We start from the raw sequence: 18938 nt of genomic DNA on the forward strand, positions 1-18938 counted from the left end.
GAAGACTTGGTGTGTGGTAGGGAATGGATATCTGGAAGGCAATTAGCTTGAGACAGAAGCAGAAAGTTGATTCTCGGCAATGATTCATATGCCTGTGAATTTTTTTTTTTTTTTTTTACCTTCTACAGCTTCATTTTAGAACACTGCTTCTCAAACTTTAATGCGCACTCAAATCACCTAAATGTTATTAACATGAAGATTCAGATTCAGTAGGGGGCGGGGGGCTTGAGCATCTGTATTTCCAACAGATTATCAAGTGGTGTACATGCTTCTAAGCCTGCACCACACATTGAGTGATAAGGTTTTAGGTGAACTTACATCTCAACTTTCCACAAGAGTTTGTGTCAAATGCTTTAAGACACCAGGTAGTTCTGAGGTTCTAAAAGATTATCTTTTTTTTCTTTTTAAATCTATCTTTCTTCTGACATCCTTTTCCTATGTTTGATGTTTTTCTAGGTGTCTGTGAGTTGATCTCTTTTTAGAAACTGTCAGATTGTAATACAACTATAGTTAACATCATCTCAGAATGACCCTGCCGCACTGTGAAGAAAAGGTATAGTATAAACAAGGAAACCATATCAGACTTGGTCAACCCTGCTCTTAAATCATTTGTTTCTCACTAGATCATTGTCTTAGTGAGAACATTTGGTACACTACTGGATAGTTTCCTTAATACTGACACATCTTTTCCTTGCTCTACAGTAATCAGGCTGTTCAGAAACAAAACAAAGTCTCTGTGAGAATGTACTTGAGCTAAGCAGCACCAGAGAAAAAACAGTTAAAATCAAAAGTAGTCAGAACTATCAGCAGTGTTTAGATCCAGATAACCACAAACATCCTGGAATTTACTTAACCATGTCTGATTTCCCAGTGAGTCATGTTTATAGCTCTAGATGTTAGTTTACTTTTCCTTCATTTTTTTTTTCTTCATCACTCATGCAGTGGAAAACGGAAAAGAAATCTTCCATGGCAATTAAAGTACCAATACTTGTGCTAGCTCTGCATTCCTGCTACTGATAGGGAGAGATCTGGCCATTAGTCAAGCAAAGCTGTACCAATTTTCTCATGCTTATTACATATTCATAATATGGACATTCTTGTGACATATCATGCAGCTGCTTTAGCAGCAAACTGATATCGAATGAGAGAGTGCCAGATTTAGCTTTACCAAGATAAAATGCACCATATTTAATGCTCAATTTTCATTCTGTGGATGTTAGAAATACACGTGATTGCTGAGATTTTCATACCAGTGCATTCATAATTGTGTATTCCACTACAAGTTATTTTTATCCTTGATAAAGATTCTTACTCTCTTTTCTGTCAGATGCTAAGATAATTTAAACAAGTAAAAAACAATCTTTGCTAATTTTCTTAAAAAACCAGAGGCATTGCCTGCACTAAGGGTATAGTCCATTGCCACCTTCTATTAGGAGACCAAACCATAGGGTGGGTTGCCTGTCATATAGCAAGTGTCTACTAAGGACTACTATATTACTTCTTTTGTGAAAGCCATTGTTTCATTTTGCCAATTTCATCTGGTGAGTCAGCTGCACACCCTTGAACACATGATTGCAGATTAGAACCAGAAATACAGATTCTATTATTATAGCTATCCCACCAGACTCTCAATAGCATTACTCTGAATGAGCCTTACCTGTAAGAAAACTGGTTCAACCTTTATGAATATTGGTAAGAAAAAAGGGGGGGTGGGGTATGGCAATTGTGAAAACAGGTTTTTCTGGCTGAAATTAATAATTCTGAACAGCACTAAAATTAATTACTCTGTGGTTATAAGTAGGCAGTGGATTTATGGTAAATGACAGAGTGTTTGCAAATTTTCCTGACTACTCGATTAGAAAATGCACAAGTGGAGGCGTCAGCCGAGCATGCATTATTTAAGTGGTTGGTGTCTGGCGACAATCTGGAAACTGCAATTGTTGTGGTTGCCTTAGGAAAATTCTCACTTTCTGAGAGAAATTCTTTCACCTTTGTGTGCCCACAGCATGGATCTCTCCTCGTGGCAGCTGTAGGAAACACAGGAACTCTGTGACCTGGAAAATGTGGGACAACTGACACAAGGTGACCCTTGGAAGGCTGGGGTAGGCCCAATTAATTTAAAATTTTGCTTGGCCTTGTCTCTTCCAATTTTCTAAATCCTCTGGAAAAATGATTAATGCGTACACTGCCAATGCGAAAATATTTTTGACCCTATTAAAGTCGACCAAGGGTAAACCAAGTGTAGGCTGGCATTGTATCAAACTAGCTTTATTAAATTTGATTGGAGGTTTGTATGGGGAAGGGACAGACAAGGACATTATTTTGCACAGCGGCTCTCTTTTAAATGAAAATATCAAGAGGAATACAAAGTAGCAATATGCCCTGGACAGGAATCATTTTAAATACAGGAAAATAGCACAAAGAGCTTTGTTTAAAGGATAAACTATACCTGCTAGAAAATGTTCTGCTATCTTATTGTTATGCTGGTCAATTACCAATGAGGATGTTTTAATTTATGGAAGGCTTATGGAAGCCTTGTATTTCTTCATTTATAGATTATCTTGTTCAACCTTGCTTTCTTTCTCTTATCTGTCATTGAATTCTACACCCTAAAATTATCTGTGTGCGTTTTGAATCTTAGCAGAACAAGGCTCAATCTTTTAGTGTTCTCCCAACGTACCTATCCTACACAATCATGAAATTAATGAATAAAGTGATTACTTTTTTGTACTATTACATAGTTGTGGATAAAAATGGCACAATTGCAGCACAATTTTAAAGGATAAAACTTCTCACTGGCATTTCTTCCATTTCCAAGAAAGAGAAATCTGTTTAATTGTTATGAAATAAAGTGAATGCATAATTTAGCTTAGGCATCAACATCAAGATTTCACATTTAATTATTTTCTTATAGCTTTCACAAACATAGGAGATATTTAACCACATGAATGATATTATGAAGACATATTTAACTGTTAATCATTTGGATGTAATGATTTCTTTTATGGCAGGGTGGATCTTAGTAACCTTGATACATCTATCACATAATAAATACTTGTTAAATAAAGGAATGACAGAACTCACCCTTGACTATCTACCAAAGGGAAGACTAGAGTTATAGTTGGAATGACAGTTTAGTAATAGAGAAGGCTCTAGAAAACATGAGTCGTTTCTCAGTCATTTTAGTCTAGAAAGAATAAATGTGCAGATTAGGTATTTACAGACTTAAAAAACATTCACAACTGGGAATATTAGATTTGCCTCAGGTTTTCTAAATGAAAGATCTGGATTAGATATTTATATGACTTTTCATAGATTGTATCACTTCTCTCATGGCTTCCTTGTGTTCCATGGCCTTCTCTGTGGAGTCTCTACCTAGGAAGATTATATGTCCCTACCCTACTTCATGCGGACCTGACATTTTGACATGGTTGGCCAGTGAAATATGAGCAGAAGTTAGGTGTGTTACTTCCTGGCAGAAGTCTTAAGAGTCAGGGCATAGTTTGCCTGTTCTTTCTTCTCTCTGCATGACAATCAGCAAAGTTCCAGATAAAGAGTAGAGAAGCCAAGTTATAGCTGACTTATGATATCTACGGTAGTATAAATGGGAAACTCACGTTTGCTGTTAGTCATTGGGATTTTGGGACTATTACTTCTTCAAAACATAACTTATCCTGACTAAAAGGTGTAAACTATATTCATTCTACATTAGCTATATAGAACCTGGTGTTAATTAGTTGTCAGAGCTTTGGGATGAAATAAGCTCTCATCTTCCTGATACCATATGTAGAAACCTACTTGATTTTACCTGTATCTAAATGCTTTCCTCTTTAGTGAATAGAGCAACTAATGGCCAAGTCCTCTCCTTGTGCTGTGGATCCTATCATCTTTCAAATAGTTACAGTTTTTTCCCCTCTTTATCTCTCCTGCAATATAAATCTTTCCCTTGCTAAAGGACCATTCGCATCTTACTTGCCGTAAACAATTCTCTCCTGGCTCCATATTTCTTTCAGCTAACACCTTCCCATTTCTCTTTCCTTTTTCTCAATCAAACATTTCAACTATTTAACAGTGTGCTGTCTCTACTTCCTCACTTTTCAATCAATCTCTAACTTATTCTAGTCTGGTTTTCTCCCACTACTGAAAAGAGGTTGCTTTTGTCAAGATCACCAAAAGTCCGTGTGGAATATCTAGTTCAAGGGATACTTTGATGTGCTAATTTTATTCAGCATCTTAGCTACATTTCATTGAGTTGGCCCTTCTGTCCTTCCTGAAGGAACCTGTATTTGGTTTCCAGTATCTTCTCCTGGTTTTCTTCTTAACTCTTTTGTGATTAAGCTTTTTCCTTCTTTACTCACTTCTAAAATTTGTACAAGGTAAAACTCCCATGGAGTATTACTGAGTTCTCTTTTCTTCTCTTTATATATTATCTTCCTGTATTGGATTTGGTATTGTTTCTACAGTTGCCATTCTGAACTTTCCACCTAGAAATTGTCATAAAAGACTTCTTTATATATTCTTCCTTATTACCCACTTCAAAACATCCCTCATGAAATTTCAGGCAAAATTCGTAACTTTATTATTTTAATTCCCTCATTTGAGATGAGTGTGCTGGCACATGCAGTAATCCAGCTATCTGGGAGATGGAGGCAGAAGGATCACAAGGTCTAGACCAGCCTGGGTAACTTAGAGAGACCCCTTCTCAAAATAAGAAATAGGAAGGGCTGGAGATGTAGCTCAGTGGTAGCTGCTTGCCTAGCATGTGTAAGGTACTAGGTTCAATCCCCAGTTTAAAAAAAAAAATACTGTACTAAACCAAACCAAAACAAATTATCGATCACTTGCAACATGCCAGGTATTATAATAGATGTTAGAAATAAAAAAGTGAATCAAATGTAATTCTTTCTCTTGAAAAAAAGTGCTTACACAATTATGGCAAAATGAGTAAAATGACAGCATTTCTAATAATGTACCTTGTATAACACATGGTGGGAACATAAGGAAAGAGAATCTAGGCTTTCTGGGACAGTACGTGAAGGATTCCCAGAGGAAGTTATATTTGGGCTAAAGCTTGGTCAAACAGGAATTCATCACAAGGATGGATGAGGAAATGTTATGCTCAAAGACAAAGAGATGGGAGAAGCCCTGTTATGTTTAGGGAATTTAAAATAGCTCGATATTTTTACAAACAATGATGGAGGCCTGAATAGGGATGAGCGTGCTTGGGGCCTGGGCCTAGGGCACGAGGGCTGTTTATGAATTATATTCTTTTGATGTTCTGACTGACATTTTTGATCACTTCTGATGTTTCTGTTTAATCCATCCCAATCTTATAAGTATGGGCTCTATTATACTAAAGGAAGGAGCTACATAAACAATATGACAAGTTTTCAGACTTGGAAGGATTGCATTCTGTCACATTTCTAGTTACTTTATCTGTTTATATTTTGGTCTTCTTTTATTATCTGTTTACTTCATTTGATTTTAAGTAGCAGTTTTCTGGAAAGATTAATGCAATTCTTAAACTTTAAATGCGATCACAATTACTTCTACTTATAATAATGTTATTCTAGTCCTTTACCTTTAATACTGCAGAGAACAATAATTCTGAAAATTGTATAGCTAGTTGAATTTTTAACTTACTCTGTTTCAATAAGGATAAAATCAGTTATAAAATGTTGAAAGTTCAATACTGGAAGAAAATCCCAATTGGCAGTGTGTGAGTTGTAAAATACAGTTTATTTAACAGAACTCATTGGAAGTGCATTCATCTGGGTAACTCAGCACTGAGTTAGTAATGGCAAATATGACGATTTCCATAATTTTATTATAATTATATTTTAAATCTAAGCTTATTGGTATTTATAGTTATACTTTTGATGAATAGCATTTAAAAAAATTAAAAATGCATGGATTCTTAAATAGGTCACACATGCTAGAGCAATACAACAAATGAACCTCTTTTGAAACTAACTCAGGTAAGGCAATTTTGCTTTTACATATTAGTAGTATTTAAAATATTTATATTTCATAGTGAAATATTCAGTTGAATGGTATGAACATTTTTTTACTTTGTTTTACCTTTAAAAACCTATTCTATTTTCATTTCTTAATTTATAACAAGAAAGATGAATTGACTATGAAGAGGACATTCTAGATGAGACCTTTAACTTCATGGATGAATATGTTGGGGTGAATCAATAGTTTCAGGGACAAACCTTCACCATGGAGTGCTAGCAGGCACCATTGTCTTACTTGAATTATTTTATAGTTGCAACTGAATGGACTCTGATAACTTCTCCAGTAAATTAGTCATTTTGGTAGACTGCCTACAGCATTTTTGTGAAAGCAGTAGAACCAAGAACAAAGAGACATTAATAGTATGAATCAGATTTTGCCCTGTGACTTCAAAACTAAGTTAAAAAAAAATGAGATGGTGGGAAAGAAAGTGTGCAACCCTCATTTTCTAAAGATAGAGGCAGTTTATAAAATGACTCTAAGTAGTCAGTGATTTCTTATCTGTCCTGCACTAGTCCATTTAAATACTCATTATAATATTCTATTAGGCCAGAATTGGGTGGGTGGTCATTGACATATAAGTTGGCTTCACTAAAGTAAAGACTGATTTCTTACTTGAAACTTGAGTTACTGGGCACAGAGATACTTTTAAAACACCTATTCTTTTATATCCTCCAAACAAGTGTCAGTATGAGATGTCCTTAACACTAAGACATGTTCAGAATTACAAAAATCTATACTCCAAATTATGAGAGGGGAGACAAAACAACTTACATGCAGATTTAAATAAAAAGCTAAGTAATTATGGGCTTCTTTGTTCCTCATAGTGCCTATGTCTTTTCTCAGCATTAGCTAAGGTGTTAAGGGATGTTCATTAAGGATTTTAGGCCACTAGAGTACTGCTAAGATCATTAATTGCTACCACATAGCTTCAATTGCATTACCCTACTCAGTGAGTCCTGTAGAAGTCTGGTTCATTATTTATGATCATGTAAAGCATTCTTGTGTGCAATGTCAGCATGTAGATCATTGTTGTATATAGTAAGGAATCAGATATTAGCTCTTCCATGTGTCTAGATTTCTACTCTGTATCTCACGTTGTATGTTATGGATCTTATGTAGCAGCCAGTACTCTGCCCAGGAACTCAGCCTGTTGGAAGATGGGATGGTCCCAAGTGTAAAGAAAACTTTTTCTCATTAATTGATAAAAACCCCAATGCTTCAATGCTTCCCCATTTATCCACTAGGTTAACTCTTTCAAAGGTTAATTTTTAGTTATTTCAGATGTAGATCATGCCTTCATTTATTATTATGAAGCTAATATAACAATTTCTTAGCATAGGTATATATACAAGATACTGTATATATCTTGTATATACCTAATTATATGCAATTATTACAGAGGTTGCAAATATTTACAAGTGAGGAAATTCTTTGGTCTGTCAAGAGTTTACCTTCTAGTGATGGGATGGTGTCAGGTAACTACAAAGCAGAGCACAAGGAACTTGTAGATGTGCAATACAGCAGGGAATGGCTCGCAGAACTTGCTCTGATGATGAACTGAAATCAGTTCTTTGTGGTGGCCTACATCAAGTGAAATTGAGATACCAGATATTTTTTGATATCTTATAGTGAAAGGAATAAAAATAATTGGTTGGATAAAAATGTTTTGGTGGAATTATGTATAATTTGTCCACTTTCACTTTTATTGTGTTATCTCGACAGTCCTGAGAACTTTCTCTTCAATGAAGCATTGAAAAATTTACTGGTGAGAGAATCCCAACATGTTTTAGAAAGTTCATCAGTGACTCTTCTCTAGTAGTGAGGGTCACTATGGGTGATAGGTCCATAAAAATGGACTTTTCATTTTCACTGAGAATGTTAGAATTCCAGAGTAGCAGAAGCATTTAATCCTCACATTAAATTAGTAATGGGTGTTAAATTTTATTTAATATTCTTGGCATCTATTGATATAGTCATATGATTTTCTTTTTTCAATCTACTTCTTATACCAAATTACTGTAGTAAACTTCCTAATGTTACATTAGCTTTTCATATCTATGATGAATCTTTTTTTGATGATAGCACTTTATTTTATGGTTGGACTATAACACTAATTTATGAATAAATCTTGAACGTATAAATAACATTAGACTACAATTTCATTTTGTTGTCTTATTCTTGACTAATTTTTCATAGCAGGATATGGTGCCTTTAAGAATATGTTAGGCAGACTTCCATATTTTCCTGTTTTCTCTACTCATGGGGATTATCTGTTCTGGGAAACATTTGCTAAGACTTTTCTATAAAATCATGCGGATCTAGTACATTTTTAGGCATAAATTTCAATACTCTTTTATAGTAATTATTCTGTTCAGTTTACCCACCACTTCTTGAAGCAATTTTGATCATTTGTATAATTCATATCATTGAACTTTTCCTTGACATTAAAGAAAACATTTCAAGTAGTACTTTTCAAAAGGATGTGAGGGTGACAAACTTTTTGAGTTTTCACTTTACCAAATATGTTATTACTTTCCCTTTAAAATAGATTAAAATAAGCCTGGGTCAAGAATTCTAGATTTAATAGCATACTACAGTGACATGGCCACATCAATGTTTATAGCAGCTCAATTCAAAATAGCCAAGTTATGGAACCAAACTAGGTGCTCTTCAACAGATGAATGGATAAAGAAAATGTGGTCTATATATGAAAATGGAATATTACTCAGTCATAAAGAAGAATGAAATTATGCATTTTCCCTTAAATGGATGGAACTGGAGACCATCATGCTAAGAGAAATAAGTCAGTCCCCAAAAGCCGAAGTCCAAATGTTCTCTCTAATAAATGGATGCTAACCTACAACAAAGGAGGGTAGGGAGGGGAAGAAAAGAAATCCATTGGTTTAGACAAAGGGGAATGACGGGAAGGGATTGGGGAGGGGAATAGGAAAGATAGTAGAATTAATTGGACATAACTTTCCTATCCTTGTGTATGAATACACAACCAGGGTAACTTTACATCATGTACAACTACAAGAATAGGATCCTATTGAGAACAACTTATACTCCATGTATGTACAATATGTCAAATATATCCTACTGTCATGTATATCTAAACAAAATAAGTAAATAAAAAGAAAGGATTCCTCAGATTAAATAAATTTCCTTTCTATTCTTCAGAAGCATTGTTCCATTTTATCCTAGAATTAAGTTCTGTTGTCAAGAATCTAATATAAAGAGTTTCATTCCTTTGTGGGCCATCTGATTTTTTCTTCATGGAAACATCAGACTTTTACCTTCGTTTGGAGTTCGGATCTCTATAATGATTTGTCTTTAAGTGTATTTTTTTCATCTATTCTGTTGAACCCTCGGTAGGCCTAAAAGTATGATCTTTCTTTAGCTCTGGAAATTTTTCTTCTAAAATTTTCTTATTTACTCTTCTTCCTTGTATGTTTCCTCTTCTATAAATCCACTGTGATAGATATTCGAATTTATGCTACTGTTTTCTATGTGTCTTAGTTTTTTTTTTCCATACAATATTATTGCTACTTCATTCTTTTAGGGAATGTTTTATAAGTATCCCTTATGTTGCTCTTCAAGTTTTTTAATTTATTCTTTCAATAAGTTAAAATGTCTCCATTCCATTAACTTTAAAATCACTATTTATTTGGTTTCTGAAATTGAGAAGGATTTGTTTGACATACATGGATGAGCCACTGTTTGGGGCATAGATGTTTATGATTGTTATATCTTGCTGATTTATGCTTCCCTTAAGCAGTATGAAGTGACCTTCTTTATCCCTTCTGACTAACTTTGGCTTGAAGTCCACATTATCTGAAATGAGGATGGATACTTCAGCTTTTTTGCTGAGTCCATGTGCATGGTATGTTTTTCCCCATCCTTTCACCTTTAGTCTATGGGTATCTTTTTCTATGAGGTGAGTCTCTTGTAGGCAACATATTGTTGGATCTTTCTTTTTAATCCAATCTGCCAGTCTATGTCTTTTGATTGATGAATTCAGGCCATTAACATTCAGGGTTATTATTGAGATATGATTTGGTTTCCTGGTCATTTGGTTCATTTTTTAAATTTTATTTATTTATTTGTTTGACACAACTTGTTTCCTCCTTTATTTGACAATTCCTTTAAGATAATTCCTCCCTTTGCTGATTTGCTTCTTTGTTTTTCATCTCTTCCTCATGGAATATTTTCAACCAAGAGTGAATATACTTTCTTCTCAGCAGCACATGGATCCTTCTCTAAAATAGACCATATATTATGCCATAAAGCTAATGTTAGCAAATACAAGAAGATAGAAACACTACCATGTATTCTATCAGATCATAATGGATTGAAGTTAGAAATAAATGAAAAAGTAAAAAACAGAAACTATTCCAACACCTGGAGATTAAACAATATGCTATTATATGATGAATGGATAACAGAAGATATTAGGAAGGAAATTAAAAAATTCTTAGAGGTAAATGAGAACAAAGAAACATCATATCAAAATCTCTGGGACACTATGAAAGCAGTACTTAGAGGGAAATTTATTTCATGGAGTGCATTTAATAAAAGAAGTAAAACTCAACAAATAAATGACCTAACACTACAGCTCAAAGCCCTAGAAAAAGAAGAACAGACCAGTACCAAAAGTAGTAGAAGACAGGAAATAGTTAAACTCAGAGCTGAAATCAATGAAATTGAAACAAAAGAAACAATACAAAAAATTGACAAAATAAATAGTTGGTTCTTTGAAAAAATAAACAAAATTGATAAACCTTAGGCCACACTAACAAAGAGAAGACGAGAGAAAACCCAAATCACTAAAATTCGAAATGAACAAGGAAATATCACAACAGACACGAGTGAAATACAAAACATAATTAGAAGCTATTTTGAAAATCTATACTCCAACAAAATAGAAAATTTCGAAGACATCAACAGGTTTCTAGAGACATATGAATTGCCTAAACTGAACGAGGAGGACATATACAATTTAAATAGACCAATTTCAAGTACTGAAATAGAAGAAGTCATCAAAAGCCTACCAACAAAGAAAAGTCCGGGACCAGATGGGTTCTCAGCCGAGTTCTACAAAACCTTTAAAGAAGAGCTCATTCCAATACTTCTCAAAGTATTCCATAAAATAGAAGAGGAGGGAACCCTCCCAAACTCATTCTATGAAGCCAATATCACACTGATACCTAAACCAGACAGAGACTCATCAAGGAAAGAAAATTTCAGACCAATATCCTTAATGAACATCAACGCAAAAATTCTCAACAAAATTTTAGCAAATCACATACAAAAACATATTAAAAAGATAGTGCACCATGATCAAGTGGGTTTCATCCCAGGGATGCAAGGTTGGTTCAACATCAGGAAATCAATAAATGTAATTCACCATATCAATAGACTTAAAGTCAAGAATCACATGATTATTTCAATAGATGCAGAAAAAGCATTTGATAAAATACAGCACCCCTTCATGCTCAAAACACTAGAAAAAATAGGGATAGTGGGAACATTCCTTAACATTGTAAAGACCATCTATGCTAAGCCCATGGCTAATATCATTCTAAATGGTGAAAAACTGAAAGCATTCCCCCTAAAAACGGGAACAAGGCAGGGATGCCCTCTTTCACCACTTCTATTCAACATCGTTCTTGAGACTCTAGCCAGAGCAATTAGACAAACCAAAGAAATTAAAGGGATACGAATTGGAAAAGAAGAACTCAAACTATCCCTGTTCGCTGATGACATGAGTATATATTTAGAGGAACCTGAAAATTCCACCAGAAAACTCTTAGAACTCATAAGTGAATTCAGTAAAGTAGCAGGTTACAAGATCAATGCCCATAAATCCAATGCATTTTTATACGTAAGTGATGAATCTTCAGAAAGAGAAATTAGGAAAACTACCCCATTCACAATAGCCTCAAAAAAAAAAAAAAAAAAAAAAAAAACTTGGGAATCAATCTCACAAAAGAGGTGAAAGACCTCTACAATGAGAACTATACAACACTAAAGAAAGAAATTAAAGAACACCTTAGAAGATGGAAAGATCTTCCATGTTCTTGGATAGGAAGAATTAATATTGTCAAAATGGCCATACTACCTAAAGTGCTATACACATTCAATGCAATTCCAATTAAAATCCCAATGACGTACCTTACAGAAATAGAGCAAGCAATTATGAAATTCATCTGGAAGAATAAGAAACCCAGAATAGCTAAAGCAATCCTTAGCAGGAAGAGTGAAACAGGGGGTATTGCAATACCAGATCTTCAACTCTACTACAAAGCAATAGTAACAAAAACGGCATGGTATTGGTACCAAAATAGAAAGGTAGATCAATGGTACAGAATAGAGGACACGGATACAAACCCAAATAAATACAATTTTCTCATACTAGACAAAGGGGCCAAAAATATGCAATGGAGAAAAGATAGCCTCTTCAACAAATGGTGCTGGGAGAATTGGAAATCCATATGCAACAGAATGAAACTAAACCCATATCTCTCACCATGCACGAAACTAAACTCAAAATGGATTAAGGACCTCGGAATCAGACCAGAGACCCTGCAGATTATAGAACAAAAAGTAGGTCCAGATCTTCAACATGTTGGCTTAGGACCAGACTTCCTTAGCAAGACTACCATAGCACAAGAAATAAAAGCAAGAATCAATAACTGGGATAGATTCAAACTAAAAAGCTTTCTCTCAGCAAAGGAAACTATCAGCAATGCAAAGAAAGAGCCTATAGAGTGGGAGAATATCTTTGCCAATCATACTTCAGATAGAGCACTAATCTCCAGAATCTATAAAGAACTCAAAAATCTCTACTCCACGAATTCAAATAATCCAGTTGACAAATGGGCTAAGGAAATGAATAGACACTTCACAGAAGAAGATGTACAAGCAATCAACAAACATATGGAAAAATGTTCAACATCTCTAGTAATAAGAGAAATGCAAATCAAAACCACCCTAAGATTCCATCTCACCCCAATTAGAATGGCGATTATCAAAAATACAAGCAACAGGTGTTGGCGAGGATGTGGGGAGAAAGGTACACTCATACATTGCTGTTGGGTTTGCAAATTAGTGCAGCCACTCTGGAAAGCAGTGTGGACATTCCTTAGAAAACGTGGAATGGACCCTCCATTTGACCCAGCTATCCCACTCCTTGGCCTATACCCAAAGGACTTAAAATCAGCATACTACAGAGATACAGCCACATCAATGTTCATAGCTGCTCAATTCACAATAGCCAGACTGTGGAACCAACCTAGATGCCCTTCAATTGATGAGTGGATAAAGAAGCTGTGGTATATATATACAATGGAATATTACTCAGCCATAAAGAATGATAAAATTATGGCATTTGCAGGCAAATGGATGAAATTGGAGAATATCATGCTAAGTGAGATAAGCCAATCTCAAAAATCCAAAGGACGAATGATATCGCTAATAAGTGGATGATGACACATAATGGGGGGGAGGGAAGGGTTAGTGTTAGGGTTAGAGTTAGGGTTAGGGAGGGGGGCAAGTATGGAGGAAGGAAGCACTGTATAGAGGGAAAAGAGGGGTGGGAGGGGTGGGGGGAAGGGGAAAAATAACAGAATGAATCAAACAACATTGCTCTATATAAATTTATGATTCCACAAATGGTATGCCTTTACGCCATGTACAAACAGGGAAACAACATGTATCCCATTTGTTTACAATAAAATAGAAAAAAATAAAATAAAATCAGTATTTAAAACAATTTTGACAGTCTTATTTAAAATTTCTAAGGTCATTAGTTGTTTCTATTTTTTATGTATGAAATATCCTTGTGAAGGTTTGTAAATATGTCAATGAAATATATTTAAATTTATGATTCCCTTATTTTCTCTAGATACTTTTCTTGGTTACTAATTCTTGATGATTTTGTTGTCTTTATCATACCTCAAATATTTGATGATGATTATCTTTTTTCTCATATTTATGCTTGGATGTTTCTGTTCACAAATGGTGGATTGTCTCTAGTAGCTTTATGCAAGAACCCATACATGCTGTTGGGGGAATGTGCAAACACCTCTTCTGGTAATAGGGGATCCCCATTCTTTTTCAGCTTTGCTAGCTATCTGTTTATCCACACCTAGCTCTTATATTCATTTTACTATCTCCAGCTTTCAGATAAATACTTCTGTTCAATGTAATGGACAATCAGCCTAACAATTTCCCAGGTACCTTTCATGCTGAGAATAAAGAACTCCTGGGATTACTTTCCTCTCTTGCATATGTGTTTTGTTATAGTCTATCCTTCAATAATTCTCAAGAAATTCCAGTCTACCAATGACACCACTTCTCACCTTTCAGTGATTTTTGTGCATTAATAGATTTTTAAAGTGTATTTTATGTCATTTCAAAACGTTAGGTGGGAGAGATAAAAAGTGGCTATAGTCAGTCCAATGTTTGGGACAAATATAAACTCCATTTCTTTGAACAGTCTATCTTCTTGGTTTGATGTAACCAATATTCTTATGTCTAACTGCATATTCTCTCTCATCTCTCAGAGTTCTAAGAAGTGTGTCAGGGTTTGGGAAGGATGGCCACATTGGGAGGAAACTGTAACACTGGGGCTTCTTGCTTCAGAGGCTGGTACTGAACAGATCACTACTTGAAGGAATGAATGTAGTGGGCAGTGACCTGACGTCAACAGCCAGTATCTGCCTGTAGAATCAGAGGATGGAGGATACATTCGCTGTAGTAAATCTTTATTCAGAAACAAGGGAATTTTTTTTGTTAAATTCCTGATTTATGTTTCCAATGAGATTTAAAAAATTCATTTATTAGACTCTAACAAGAATTTTGAAGATAAAACAAAATTATGATACAGAGTATTATGTAGATATAAGAAACAACTGGCATATTAAAAACTTAAAGTAGGCTACAACAAACTGATAGAAAAATTTAATAAAATAGAAAAGAAAAAATAGGTGCTAAAGATTCCAATTTCAAGAATAGTATACATAATTGAAAACAATGAAAATATTTTAGTGATACGAAGGTCAGAACCATATGATCATATATATATATATGTGGGTATATACATATGTTTATATATATATGTATATATAAAGAACAGAGTAGATGAGCAGAATAAGCAAAATTATAACAGAAGTTTCATTAGCCAAAGCCCTGACTTTTTAAAATATAGAAGAAACTCATCAAATGCTAGTCAATATTAATGTCACTGTATATATATATATATACTGGTGAAATTAATCCATTCTAAATATAGAGCAAAAATCTCAGTAAAAAATAGTAAGAAGACCATGTTACTTATACAGAGCAACATTCAGACTGGTGATTGACTTCTTCAAATATTTCTTTTGGATTACTTCTAAAACAACACACAAAAAAGAATGTTAACTGTAAAATCATAGACAAGGATATATTGGACTCCCCACCCTCCAAAAGAATAGAGTAACACAACACAATTTTAATATAAAATAGAACTTCAGAATAAGAAGCATGTAATGTAAGGCTTTCATATTGATAAAAGATAATAACCACAATATATTATAGTAATCATGAAAAATGTAACTAAAAAGTTACTACCAAAATACATGCAGCATAAAGTATTAGAAAATACATGGGGAGACTGACAGAAATCCACTTGTAATAGAATGCTTTATTACACACTATTCTTAGTCTTTGACAGATCAAAAGTCTAAAAAATAAATTTGAATTGAAAGGATTTGAAAAAATACAACCAAGATAATAGTTATATAGCTATATCAATGTTTTTATTAATATATGATATGTGGTTTATATGTCTACTAAAAATCTTTTAAAGATATATGTGTATATGTGCATATATATTCTCTGTATTTCATATAAACCATATCTTCTTTATGATACCTGACACATTTTTGAAAAGTGATCATACAACTAAAACACACCCTTGAAAATCTAAGAAGTAGAACTATGTTATATTTTCTCATGACACAGCAATAAAATTGATAATTTCACAGTCTCAACAAAAAATTCATGCAGATAAGATAGTAATAGAAAAAACAAAGCAATTCTGCTGAAGTTCAGCTCTTGGATTAAAGTGATATCACAAATGTTAGTTACAGAATAGATAAGAGACTCCTCCCCCTTTTTTGTACTGCAGATTGAACCCATGGCCACTTTACCACTGAGATACACTCCAGTCATTTTTATTTATTTATTTTTTTTGAGAAGGGTCTCACTAAGTTACTTAGGGCCTCAATAAGTTGCTGAGGCAAGCCTCAAACTTGTAGTCTTCATGCCTCAGTCTCCCATTGTAGGATTATAGGTGTGTGCCACCATTCCCGGCAAATAAAGAAAACTTTCTAAATTCAAACTTCAAGGATGATTCCAAATTCATGGCCAAAAAATGATTATAGCCTAAAGTTCCTTGCTTATTTAACAACCAAGAATGAAAATCAAGTAATTTAATAACTCAAAAAGTTTGAACATAAACAAAACAGAACACAGGAAACTCAGGGAAAAATATGAGTTAGCTGATGATTAATTTTATAAATCTACAAAAAAGGCAGAATAATAACTAATAAAAAACCTGACATATTCAAGCAACAACAAAAGAAAGGGAAAACTAAATATAGACATTTATAATTTATGAAGGGAATATATTGGTAGGTAGAAGAGTTTAAATATTTTAAGAAAATTTTGCAACCACTCAGCTAACAAATTTAAATAGTAAAACAGAATAAATAAACTCTTGACAAGGAATGCATTATCAAATTTCTTGCAAAAGCAAGATGAAAATTAGGTAGACCTGAAACTATTGAAAAAAAATTTAAGAAACAAATTCAAGTTTTAGCTTTTGTGCTTTCAAAGTTGCAATGATTAAAACTTTCTAGAATATGTAAGCTGATGAAGAGAACATTTCTTCAGGAATTTTTTTGAAGCTAGTGGACAAAATATGTCAAATTAAGCAAGCAGTGAAAATTACAGATTATGTTTACTACAGTAATACCTAAATGCAAGTATGCCAACTAAATATCAGGAGATAAAATATGTAAGTATGCTAAAGTAATAAAACACTGTAACCAAACCTAATTCATCAAATAAACAATTCATTAATTATTACTTGACATTATTTTGAATATTATGCTGTAGACCACAGAATAAAAATAATTTGATGTCTGAGTGATAATGTATTAGTTTCCTAGTGCTGCTATAACAAATTATAACAAAGTGGCTTGAAATAACACAAATATATTAGCTTATATTCAGGAGGTAAAGGGGCCTAAAATCAAGGTGTTGACAGGGCAGTGTTTTATATGGAGGCTATAGGAGAGAATATGTTTTTATGCTTTTCCAGATTCTACAGGCCTCCTAACATTCCTTGATTAGTCTCCCCTTTTTCGCATCTTTCCAAAACCGACTTCTGCCATCACATCTTCTAAGTTGACTTTGGTCCTCTTGCTTCTCTCTTATAAGGACCCTGTGATTACACTGAGTTCATCAGAATGATCTGGGATGATTTCCCCACATCAAGGTCCTTAATTCTATCACATCTGCAAAATGCCTTTTTCCATGTAAGACAGCATGTTCACAGGTTTTGTGGATCAGGGCATAGAGAGCTTTGGTGGGATGGGGAGGGGGATGGATGATTATTCTGTTCATGACATCCAAAGAAAATTTGATTAAATTTAGCATCTTTTCCTGATAAAATTTTTATCAAATGAGGATCAGAAGATACTTTGGTAATACCATAAAATGCTTGCATTATCAGCCACCATCTTATCTTGTGAAGAAAGATTGGAGATATTCCAATAAAGATGAAAATGATTGTTAACATGCTATTACTTAAGATTGGCCTGGCAGTTACACAAATAAATAGGAATAAAACTTTATCTTAGGGAGGAGAGTCAGTTTTCATTATTTTCCAGTGATGTTTTAGATACCTGAAACATAGAAGAATTGATTAAAAAACTGTTAGAATTAGTATAGAGCTCAATAGAGTGATTGGACCTTGAAGAAACAAACAAAATCTAAATAACCAAATAAGTAAACAGTCTTTCAATATCTGACCAGGAAAAGGTTTAGTTCAGACAACAAAAAGACACATTTTGTCGGGGACAAATATAAAGGATCCATGACTCTCAAACATTTTAGTGTCAGATTTCCTTAAAACTATTAAAACACATTTAGAATACTGATGATTTTTTTAAATGCTTTTAGTTGCAGATGGACAAGTACATTTGTTTTATTTATTTATCTTTATGTGGTGCTAACGATCAAATCCAGTGATTCACACATCCTAGGCAAGGACTCCACCACTGAGCCACGACCCCAGCGTATGGGCTACATCTACTGATACTGGTTGCATTAATGATTAAAACAAAAATGAAGCAATTATTTCACAATAATAAATTAATACCTGTTAAATAATAACATGCATTTCATGAAAAGAATATTTTACAGTTTCCCCAAATGTAGTGAGAAGAGTGTCATTGTTTGCATTTTCCCCCTAATTTCTTTAATGTTAGGCTTAACAGAAGAAACAGAATTTTTATGTCTGGTTCTCTATTCATTTCATTGTGACATGCCATTTTGGTTAAAGTACATGAGAAAATCTGGCCTCACAAAGATATGTAGTTATAAAAGGGAAGAGTATTTTAATACCTATTTTCTGAGAGTTATGGATTTTCTCTTTTAGCTTGACAAGTGGTAGTTTCTTGAAGTGTAGTTGCAATAAAGAGTCTGAAATGATATTAATGGACTTTTTGTATTCTGCTTCATTTAAATCCATAGGCTTGTCTTGCACTTTGAATAAATCTTCTACCCATGCATGATTTTGTAACATCATTCTTTGATCATTTGGAAAATATTATTTACTAAATTTTCAGATCTTCCAAATGTTG

At 33.8% G+C, this 18938-nt stretch overlaps 1 long non-coding RNA gene across 1 annotated transcript in view; it reads left to right on the plus strand.

The window, feature by feature from the left end:
* Nucleotides 1-466: 466 nt before the first annotated feature.
* LOC306664901 overlaps nucleotides 467-18938 on the plus strand; it is a 34996-nt gene continuing 16524 nt past the window's right edge. Inside the window, exons 1-2 of the long non-coding RNA XR_013764849.1 lie at nucleotides 467-553; nucleotides 2006-2102. This is a non-coding gene — a long non-coding RNA (uncharacterized lncRNA). The remainder of the gene's footprint in view (nucleotides 554-2005; nucleotides 2103-18938) is intronic.

The sequence above is a fragment of the Sciurus vulgaris genome, assembly GCF_902686455.1.
Source record: "Sciurus vulgaris genome assembly, chromosome: 6".
NCBI lineage: Eukaryota > Metazoa > Chordata > Mammalia > Rodentia > Sciuridae > Sciurus > Sciurus vulgaris.